Here is a 12036-nt window from a genome sequence, read left to right on the forward strand (position 1 = left end):
GTGAGAGTATTCCCACAGTGGCCCACACAAACACACAGTGGCCCCCACGATGCACCTACATAGTGCCCCCACAGTGCTCCTACAAGGTGTACCCACAGTGCCACCACATGGTGCACCTAGTTAGTGCCCCCCATGGTGCACTTAGATAGTGGCCCCACAAGTAGCACCTGCACAGTGCCCCCACATGGTGCACACACAGTGCCCCTACATGGTGCACCTTTATAGTGCCCCCACACAGTGCCCCTATATGGTGCCCCCACATGGTGCACATGCATAGTGTTCCCCTCAGTTCTCCTACAAAGTGCCCCTACATGGTGCCCCCATATGGTGCACAACACGGTGCCCCCATGCTGTTCGCACAGTGCGCCCCCACATAACATAGTGCCCCCACAGTGCGCGCCTCCCTGCACAGGCAGGATTACACTGAGAGGAGACACCTATATATAGATAAAACAGGACCCAACATTCACAATAGTCACTGCTCACCTCCTCCCATCACTGCACAGACAGGATTACACTGAGAGGAGACACCCATATGTAAAAAACACAGGAGGCACCATTCACAATAGTCACAGCTCACCTCCTGCCATCCCTGCACAGACAGGATTACACTGAGAGGTGACATCTATATATAGATAACACAGGAGCCACCATTCACAATAATCACAGCTCACCTCCTCTCCTCCCTGCACAGACAGGATTACACTGAGAGGTGACATCTAGATATAGATAACACAAGACCCACTATTCACAATAAGCACAGCTCCCCTCCCTGCACAGGCAGGATTACACTAAGCGAGAACACCTATATATAGATAACACAGGACCTACCATTTACAATAGTCACAGCTCACCTCCTCCCCTCCCTGCACAGGTAGGATTACACTGAGGTGCTCCCAAATAGTACCCCCATAATGCACCCCCAACATAACATAGTACCCCTATACTGCTCCCGCATAGTGCGCCCCCACATAACATGGAGCCCCATAGCGCTCCCACATAGTGTTCCCACATGGTGCTACCACAGTGCCCCCACATAACATGGTGCTCCCACATAGTGCCCCCACACGGCGTACCCACAGTGCCCCCACATGGTGAACCTACATAGTGCCCCCACAGTGCCTCTAGATGGTGCACCTACATAGTGCCCCCACAGTGCCTCTACATGGTGCACCTATATAGTGCCCGCCCATACAGTGCCGCCACATGGTGCTCCCATAGAGCCTGCCCACATATCATAGTGCTGCCATATTGCTCCCACATAGTGCTCCCACAGTGTACCCCCACAGTGCACCCCCACATAACATAGTATCCCCACAGTGCTCGCCTCCCTGCACAGGCAGGATTACACTGAGAGGAGACACCTATATATAGATAACACAGCACCCAACATTCACAATAGTCACTGCTCACCTCCTCCCATCCCTGCACAGGCAGGATTACACTGAGAGGAGACACCTATATATAGATAAAACAGGACCCAACATTCACAATAGTCACTGCTCACCTCCTCCCATCACTGCACAGACAGGATTACACTGAGAGGAGACACCCATATGTAAAAAACACAGGAGGCACCATTCACAATAGTCACAGCTCACCTCCTGCCATCCCTGCACAGACAGGATTACACTGAGAGGTGACATCTATATATAGATAACACAGGAGCCACCATTCACAATAATCACAGCTCACCTCCTCTCCTCCCTGCACAGACAGGATTACACTGAGAGGTGACATCTAGATATAGATAAGACAAGACCCACTATTCACAATAAGCACAGCTCCCCTCCCTGCACAGGCAGGATTACACTAAGCGAGAACACCTATATATAGATAACACAGGACCTACCATTTACAATAGTCACAGCTCACCTCCTCCCCTCCCTGCACAGGTAGGATTACACTGAGGTGCTCCCAAATAGTACCCCCATAATGCACCCCCAACATAACATAGTACCCCTATACTGCTCCCGCATAGTGCGCCCCCACATAACATGGAGCCCCATAGCGCTCCCACATAGTGTTCCCACATGGTGCTACCACAGTGCCCCCACATAACATGGTGCTCCCACATAGTGCCCCCACACGGCGTACCCACAGTGCCCCCACATGGTGAACCTACATAGTGCCCCCACAGTGCCTCTAGATGGTGCACCTACATAGTGCCCCCACAGTGCCTCTACATGGTGCACCTATATAGTGCCCGCCCATACAGTGCCGCCACATGGTGCTCCCATAGAGCCTGCCCACATATCATAGTGCTGCCATATTGCTCCCACATAGTGCTCCCACAGTGTACCCCCACAGTGCACCCCCACATAACATAGTATCCCCACAGTGCTCGCCTCCCTGCACAGGCAGGATTACACTGAGAGGAGACACCTATATATAGATAACACAGCACCCAACATTCACAATAGTCACTGCTCACCTCCTCCCATCCCTGCACAGGCAGGATTACACTGGATGGGAGGCTGGCTGGGTCAGTCAGTGGCAGCGCCAGTAATACTACCCCTCACAACTCTTATTGTGCCCCCACATGGTGCTACCACAGTGACTTCACCTAGTGCCTCCACATAACATAGAGCCCCCATAGTGCTCCCACATAGTGCCCCCACATGGTGCTACCAGTGCCCCCCCCCCACAGTGCCCCAACATGGTGATCGTGCAGTGTGCCCCCAACTAACATAGTGCCCCCACATAGCATAGTGAAACACTCCATAATAGCCACAGCAGCATCAGCGCCCCCTCCATATTAGCCTCAGCAACATCACTGCCCCGACAATAGCAGCCGCAGCAGCATCAGTGCTCCCCCAATAGTTGCTCCAGCAGTAATAGTAACCCTCAATAATTGCCCCAGCGGTAATAGTGACCCCCAATAGTTGCTCCAGCACTAATAGTGACCCCCAGCAATTACCTCAGCACTAATAGTGCCCCCCAATAATTGCCCCAGCGGTAACAGTGCCCCCCAATAATTGCAGAAGTGATAGTGACCCCCAGTAATTAGCACTGCTGGGACAATTATTGAGGGGTCACTCACTGCTGGGGCAATTATTGGGGGTCACTATCACTGCTAGGGGAGTCACTATTTTTGCTGGGGCAACTGCCCTAGCAATAATAGTGACCCCCAATAATTGCCCCAGAAGTGATAGTGACCCCCAATAATTGCCCCAGCAGTAATAATATGGGGCTTCACTATCACTGCTGGGGCAATCATTGGGGATCACTATCACTGCTGGGACAGTTACCCCTTAATAATTGCTCCAGCAGTAATTGTGACACACAGTAATTACCCAGCAGTGATAATGACACCAAGTGATCATCACTGCTGTAGCAATTATTGGGGATTACTATCACTGCTTGGGCAATTACAAACCTGTCCCAGTACTGCACCCGAACCGAACAGTGACAGCCCGACAGCGACCACCCCGCCCTCGGCACAACAAGTTACAGCAACAGCCCCCCCTCCGGCCACCAACCCGCCCCTGTGCAACAAGTAATGGTAACAGCCCTCCCTCCCCACACCCCGTGCGACAAGTTAGGGTAACAGGCCCCCCTCCCCCGTGCGACAAGTTTATGTGACAGCCCCCCCACCCCCTGTGTGACAAGTAATAGTAACAGCCCTCCCTCCCCACACCCCGTGCGACAAGTTAGGGTAACAGGCCCCCTCCCCCGTGTGACAAGTAATAGTGACAGCCCACCTCCCCACACTCACCCACGCCCCATGCGACAAGAAATGGTGACATCCCCCCCATGCAACAAGTAATGGTGACAGACCCCTTTCCCCCACCCAACCCCCGTGCGACGGGTAATGGTGACACCCCCACCCCCCAAACGACAAGTAATGGTGACAGCCCACCTCCCCCTACACACCCCCTGTGCAACAAGTAATTGTGACAGCCCCCCATCCCACCACCCAATTTCCCCCGTGCGACAAGTTATGGTGACAGCCCACCCCCCTGTGTGACAAGTTATGGTGACAGACCCCACACCGACACAGCCCCCGCCCCTAGTAATAATACTTACCCTCCAGCTGAGACCGGCGGACCCTCACCGCGAACTGCCGCGCGAACCCGAGACAGCAAGCGCTACTGCGCATGCGCGAAGACACAGGCACGCACTCACAGCCCAAGGAGCGCTACTGCGCATGTGCAAACAAACGGGACGCGAGTCCACAGTTCGACTAGAGGAGAAGACAGAAGCAAGAAATTTGTCGGAACCAGGGACAACAGGACCGTCAACACAAGAAGGGGGCACTCCTGTAAGTATATATCTTCTGTATGGCTCATTAACAATGCACAATGTATATTACAAAGTGCTTTGTAATTGCCATACAGAAGTGCATGCATACACTTGTCTTGCCCAGACAACCCCTTTAAGGTTTTTTTTTTTATTTAAATAGATTTTATTTTTGTAATATTTAAAAAAAAAATTAATAATCCTAATTTTTTTTGGTCCCCATTGGTGATTTGACCTTGCAACAGTTTGGTCACTTCTACAGTAGTATATAGTATTATTAACGATGCTTTATTGAGAGCTGACTGTGACAGAGCTTAATAGACTGCAATACATGGCAGACCCAGGAACCTTCCCTTGATTCTGGGCTGCCATGTGAACCCATCTGCACCTCACAATACCTTCATGTAGAAGCTCCTCTTTTCATTTTACCCATGAACTCATAACCTTTTTACTCATTTAAATAAAGAAAATATCAATCTCGTAATTGTTCTATCTTCCTTCATTAAATAACATGAGGTATTGGTTTATATCTTGGCCAAAATACGCAAACATGTCAAGTTCCACCATTGTGTTAACTTATCCAGGTCTTAGGGCTTCTTCACATGGCCGTGTTTGTGCACGTTTTTTCATCACTGAAACTTATTCTTCATTGTGTGGATGCAAATGAACAATAAATAATATATTGAGGAGATGCCAGTGACTGCTCAGTGTGTTTATATATGCACTGGGTATGGTCTGCCAGTAAAAAAAAGTCATGTACTGACAATGCAGTGGCATGAATATATGACCTGGCAGATACTCCAACACCCCAAGTGCACCAAACGTACTAACACCACGCTATGCCAATATAAAATCAAAGTGTATGGACAAAGTAGAATGCAATACAGAGGTGTTAGTTTCCACCGCTTTTGGCCAAGATATGTAAGCTCGCAACCCACGTCAAGGGTCCTCATTACCTTGCGAGTTCCCTATCCTAAAAAAAAACCAACAAAAAAAAAACCAGGCAAACACACGGAAAACAAGCTCCATGCACAGCAGATGTTGCCATAGCCAAATTTCTAGGGGTTGTTTAGTTGTGAACTTTTGGTGGCCTATCATCAGTTTAGGTCATCAATAGTAGAGTGATGTGGATCCATCACACAATACCCTTACCAATTAGCTGTTTACCAGGCCAGGGTGATTGTACACTGAGCTGATTTCTGTAGGAAGCATATAGCTCCTTTCACATTGTAGCGGCCTTGCTTTGTGGTGCAGTCCAAATTCCCTTTGAAAACTGCCCTGGGAATAGAGCTGTCTTCTTTCTGCAGAAATCAGCTGAGTGCTTGACTACATTAACCTATGTCTGTGAATACACCCTGGCGGATATGCTAGCGATGGCCTATTCTAAAGATAGGCTATCAATCATTTGCAAATGGACAACCCCTTTTAATTATGGCCCTACAAGGCAGCAGTGATAATCTCTAAGACACCATGCTGCCCACAAATACATAATAACACAGGCTGAAGAGAGACAATGTCCATCTAGTTCAGCCTGCCCCCCCCCCCCTGTTGATCCAGAGGAAGGCAAAAAACCCCCAATGAAGCAGAAGCCAATTTAGCCCATTGGAGGAAAAAATTCCTTCCCGACTCCATAATGACAGTCAGAATAATCCCTGGATCAACATTTTGAAAGTTGGTACAGCAGATTGATGTTATCTATGCAGCAGGACAAGATGGCCAATATTTCTAGCAGTAGAGGAAGAGTTGAAGCATGGAGAATGTCAGCTGAACTGATAAGCCAATGGTGAATGTGGAATGAGTGGTTGTTGAGAAAAGGTAGTAAATTAGATTGATGTTTTCTCAACTTCTACACATTCTCCATCGACTTATCAATTAAGCCCACATTCTCCACAGTCAATATCTTTCCCTTCTGCTCCCAACATGGGGCATCTTCTCCTGCTGTATAGAAAACATCAATGTGCTGAACCACCTTTTGTCACTTTCCACACATTCTACATTCTCCCTCGGCTTGTCATTTAAGTCCATGTTCTATATGCTCAAAATCATTCTCTACTGCTCTAAATGTGGCACATGTTGTCCTGATGCATAAATACCATCATTCTGCTGTACCACCTTATCATGTTAATCCAGAGGAAGGCAAAAAAACCCCAATGAGGCAGAAGCCAATTTAGCCCATTGGGGGAAAAAATTCCTTCCCGACTCCATAATGGCAGTCAGAATAATCCCTGGATCAACATTTTGAAAGTTGGTATAGCAGATCGATGTTATCTATGCAGGAGGACAAGATGCCCAATATTTCTAGCAGTAGAGTAAGATGTGGAGCATGGAGAATGTCAGCTGAACTGATAAGCCGATGTAGAATGTGGAATTAGTGGTAGTGGAGAAAAGGTGGTAAAATAGATTGATGTTTTCCCAACTTCTACACATTCTCCCTTGGCTTATCATTTAAGTCCACAGTCCCCATGATTAAAATCTTTCTCTACTGCTCTAAATGAGGCACATGTTGTCCTGATGCATAAATACCATCATTCTGCTGTACCACCTTATCTTGTTGATCCAGAGGAAGGCAAAAAAACCCCAATGAGGCAGAAGCCAAATTAGCCCATTGGGGGAAAAAATTCCTTCCCGACTCCATAATGGCAGTCAGAATAATCCCTGGATCAACATTTTGAAAGTTGGTATAGCAGATCGATGTTATCTATGCAGGAGGACAAGATGCCCAATATTTCTAGCAGTAGAGTAAGATGTGGAGCATGGAGAATGTCAGCTGAACTGATAAGCCGATGTAGAATGTGGAATTAGTGGAAGTGGAGAAAAGGTGGTAAAATAGATTGATGTTTTCCCAACTTCTACACATTCTCCCTTGGCTTATCATTTAAGTCCACAGTCCCCAGGATTAAAATCTTTCTCTACTGCTCTAAATGAGGCACATGTTGTCCTGATGCATAAATACCATCATTCTGCTGTACCACCTTATCTTGTTGATCCAGAGGAAGGCAAAAAAACCCCAATGAGGCAGAAGCCAAATTAGCCCATTGGGGGAAAAAATTCCTTCCCGACTCCATAATGGCAGTCAGAATAATCCCTGGATCAACATTTTGAAAGTTGGTACGGCAGATCGATGTTATCTATGCAGCAAGACAAGATGCCCAATATTTCTAGCAGTAGAGTAAGATGTGGAGCATGGAGAATGTCGGCTGAACTGATAAGCCAATGGTGAATGTGGAATGAGTGGTTGTTGAGAAAAGGGAGTAAATTAGATTGATGTTTTCCCAACTTCTACACATTCTCCCTCGGCTTGTCATTTAAGTCCATGTTCTCCATGCTCAAAATCTTTCCCTACTGCTCTAAATGTGGCACATGTTGTCCTGATGCATGAATACCATCATTCTGCTGTACCACCTTATCTTGTTGATCCAGAGGAAGGCAAAAAACCCCCAATGAGGCAGAAGCCAATTTAGCCCATTGGGGGAAAAAAATCCTTCCTGACTCCATAATGGCAGTCAGAATAATCCCTGGATCAACATTTTGAAAGTTGGTACGGCAGATCGATGTTATCTATGCAGCAGGACAAGATGCCCAATATTTCTCGTAGTAGAGTAAGATGTGGAGCATGGAGAATGGCGGCTGATCCAAAATAATCCCTGGATCAACATAAAATAGATTGATGTTTTATCATTGCCCATTTCCCCTCCCTTCCAATCGCAGGCTTACCTCTTGTTCCTCCCCGCTGGTTCTGTGCAATGGAAGGGGCGGAGCTAAGCATAGGAGCCCATGCAGCGGCCGATGTTCCTGGACTATCTTTTGGGCCCAATGTAAAAACGCCCGGAGCTATATTGGCTTGGAAATACGCCCGTGTGATCTGATGCATTGGAACACAGGTTGTGTTAAATTGCTGTCTGTCAAGGCTCTGGACGATATTATGGTCATTTCCATATGCGGGGAGCAGCCCATGAATACATTGCGGCAGAAGGAAAGGCTTCTTCACCTCCGTCCAGAAGGGATTCCCAATTCTGAAATCACGTGGGAAACGGCACATTCATCTCCAATATTGTCTTTAACCCAAAGTCTGCCGGCCAATCCAAGGAGCAGACTTGTTGTTCCAGGTACTGAGCCAAAAACTGAAGAGGAAGATACATGGGAGTGCTGGCATAGCTCTTGCCCAGTGAGACCAACTTCAGGTTCAGCAGTTGCATCCTGTCGGCAGCATCCATCTCTACGCTGTCCTTCAACTCTGTTTGTATGATTTCCTTCCATATCTGCTGCACCAAGAAAGCATTAGAAAAAGAAGCACATCTAAGGATTGCAAGCTTGCACTCTGAAAGCTGGAATGGGTCTGCAAATTTCTCATACAGAGCTGTAAGGTCCATTACCTGTGAATCAAGCTGCGCCGCAGCAGTCTGTGCTGGAGGATGTTGGGAGTATTTCCTGAGTAGCACTTTCTGGATTTCAAGCTGTACTTTAGCGACATCCATTAAGTCTTCCAGCTCATGTATGAGTTCTGAATCTTCAGCACGTCCATACTGGCCATTGGTGGTTCTGGCACACAAGATGGCTCTAGATAAGTATTCAATCCTTCCTTTCAGAGAGATGTTGGGGCTCTCGTAGTCCGCTAGTTTGGCCATCACCCTGGCAGCTTTGATGGGACTTCCCTTCTTCTGGTAGTAACAGAACAATAAATTCATGTAGCGCACTTCGTTGTCCTCATGGTTGGACATGCGCACCAAATGAGACTCCAGAAAAGGTGACTTCAGCTCCAGCAGGATGTCTGTGAGATCAACCTTGATGAGCCAGTTGAATAACACAATATGGAAGAATTCATCTGCAGAGCGCGGAAGCAATTCCAGTATCTGGTGAAAAAGAAGTCCAGAGGGGCCGTGATTTGTGGTTACTCTTCGGGGAGCAGATTTCCTTTGGTTGACCAGCTCTTGCAGTAAATCAATGATGATTTTGTAGCTGTGCATCTTGGTTTCAAATGCTTGTAAGCCCAACTCATCGCCTTCGGGCTCACCGTTCTTCAGATAGCGCAAACCAAGGCCTTGCGGATCCTTGTTTCCAGCATATGTAAGGCACAGCTGTACTACACCCTCATAAAAACACTGCTGTCTGTACTTGCCACAAACACTAGCCAAGTCAAGAAGGTGACATACTTTCTGGTACTCCTGCAGTGACGCGCGCAGCAATTGTTCTTTATCATACTTGTTGTTGACTTGAAGGGATCGTTGTATAAGTACATAAGCCTTGGACAATATGGCATCTTCACTGCTGTAAAATATCGGGCACATGTGCTGCAGGTAAGAGATCACCTCATCCGTATTTACATTGTGACGGATATGGCAGTCGATCAATGATGCGATGAGAGTCTTGGTCAGCTTCTTCCCCCGGATGACTAGATCTTTAAAGGTCATGTTTTTCAGCTGCTTCTGCAACTCCTTGCGAAGCCCAGACACTACCTGGTGAAAGTGGGGCTCACAGAACTGGTTCCACACCGCTAAGGTTTGGCAGGTCTTCTTCACCAACTGGTGAATTCCTTGAAGGGAGGTCTTCTCCGTTAGCGGGGCCTCAGTGTGACACTCGTCATGTACCTCTTGGTGATGGCAGGTGTTGGTATCACGCTTTAGGAAACTGAAGGCTTTTCCAGAACTGTTCTTCAGCTTCTGCCTTGTGTCGGTGGTCGCCCTGTTGCCACGAGGGATCGTGCTCTCATATTTAGACTTTAGATCTCTGAGGGTGCCCGTTCCAAAATTAAAATTTCTCTCCAGAAATTCTTGTAAGTCTCTGAGGTCTCGTAGAGCTGATTGCAGAAGTTCTCCGGAGATGCCACTATCCATTTTTATGAAGTCACCGTTGTCATTCTTGCATGTTCTTTCGACTATGAGGTCTTTATCCCAGATGAGGTGAATAATGCTGGTAAAATAGATGTAAATCCCATTGTGTCCTCCAGAAAAATGTTGTTGAGTTGAACCCTGGAAGCGTTTATTTGGTATCTGGCTACGTGTGGGTAAGGGTGACCCAACAGATATGGTGTTATTTGCCCTGGTGTTATTGGGTGCGGGAAGTGAAGAGTTATTCTTCACCTGCGCTATTCCTCCATATCTGAAAAATACCTCAGTAGCCCAGGTAGACAGCTTCTGATCGGAGGCAGCAGTAGAACACGCAAGGTGTAAACTAGCTGCACAGGCCTGGTCCGGGTGATACACCTTAAAAAGTTGTTCAGTCTTCTGCTCATCTTCATCTTCATAAGCGTTGATGAGAGGATCCTGAAGCTGCTCCACCGGTCTGACCAGAGAGAAGATATGGCTTCCATGTGCGGAGAGCACAACAAACATCTTGGCTGGAACCATATGTTGTTGGACGGAAGAGTCCTTGACAGACGCAATTACACAGGAATGACCCCGCAGATGTTTTACGGCATGTGTTTCCATTAATTGGTTCTGAAATGGGACGCAGTTATGGTTGATGCACCATAGTTGGTCATAGACGGCGTTTTCAGCAGCTGCCATAAGAAAAACGCCATCGCTATAAAGCACTTGATGGACGTTTGATGGCTTGTCCACGGTGGCAGAGTCTATAAATCCGGGCGGTAGGCGAATATGGACTAAATCCAATCGCCAGGGCTGAGCTGCGGGCCGCTTTGACGGGGCGGATGTAAAGTAAAGGCGGACGCCGGCGCCAGTAATAGCCACCAAGTCACAATTCACAGATTCTGAATCTTCAATGACAGCAATCTGAATGATGGGCCTGAAGAGTGACGGGTCGGCTGTCTTGGCGATCCCTACAGCAGCGGATACAATGGCGTCCTGGAATACTGACGCCTTTTTGGTTATTCCGCTGCCATCTGGACCCAAGTCATAGACCTGTAGTACGCCGCTCTCAGAGCGGGTATACAAGATGTTCCGGCTGTCATCCACAGCGATCTGAACGACGGGGTCATGGCTGCTTAGAAGCCAGGAGGCGAGCAGCACGCCGGCCGCGCTCCGCGTACAGTTAATAATCTGCCACTTGGGGCTAAGCCAGCCGGCTTCAGCCCGGTAGACCACTTCATACAAGCAGCCGGATGTACCAGACAGAAAGATGCGCCCATTGTGTGTGCCGGCGACAGATACGTAGGTATCTTCTGCAGCGGCAGAATACAAGGGCTCTTCTAGCAGCTGGATCTGCCCAGAAGGGTTGTCATGGGGATCTTCAGGCTGCAGACAGCTCACTCCTAATACAACAAGTGTGACCGGAGTGGCAATGATTAGCAGATGGGATGTCTGTGGCTGGACGACACCTTCTTGAGGTCTGACCAGTCCAGCACACACGATTGTGTCCCTGAGGCCACCAAAGCGAGTGACATTCCGGCCGGTGCGGAAGTCCCACAGGAAGAGGTCACTGCTAATGGCCAGCCAAGCCTGGCTGATCTCAGGGAACACTCCCATCATGCAATGAGTGTTCTTCATGGGGTTAAAATAATCTAACATCTCCGGGGGAAGCGGCACTGTGTGCACAGCGCTGACCACCGGGAGTGTGGGGGCGACACCGAGCAGATGAGGGGCCTGCAGAGGGTAATCAGCAGGGGAGTTACCTGACAGAGCAGGGCTGTCCCGAAGGTCCAGGGCGGATGACAAGTCCCTGTAGGCTGAGGCCTCGTGCAGCAGGCGCTGGATCCTCTTCTTGGCTGCGTCCATCGCGTCGTCCATACGGGTTGAGCGCGACTCTCAACTGTCAGTTGAGCCGTGTGCAGTCTCTTGTGACATCAGGTGCGCGCGGGAGGACACGTGACCCGCGGAGCTCGAGCGGGGTTTGACAGCT

General features: G+C 48.5%; 1 pseudogene; it reads right to left on the bottom strand.

The window, feature by feature from the left end:
* Nucleotides 1-5181: 5181 nt before the first annotated feature.
* LOC136626636 (nuclear pore complex protein Nup155 pseudogene) lies at nucleotides 5182-12007 on the bottom strand (annotated as a pseudogene).
* Nucleotides 12008-12036: the final 29 nt, after the last annotated feature.

This window comes from Eleutherodactylus coqui, chromosome 4 (assembly GCF_035609145.1).
Source record: "Eleutherodactylus coqui strain aEleCoq1 chromosome 4, aEleCoq1.hap1, whole genome shotgun sequence".
Classification (NCBI taxonomy): Eukaryota; Metazoa; Chordata; class Amphibia; order Anura; family Eleutherodactylidae; genus Eleutherodactylus; species Eleutherodactylus coqui.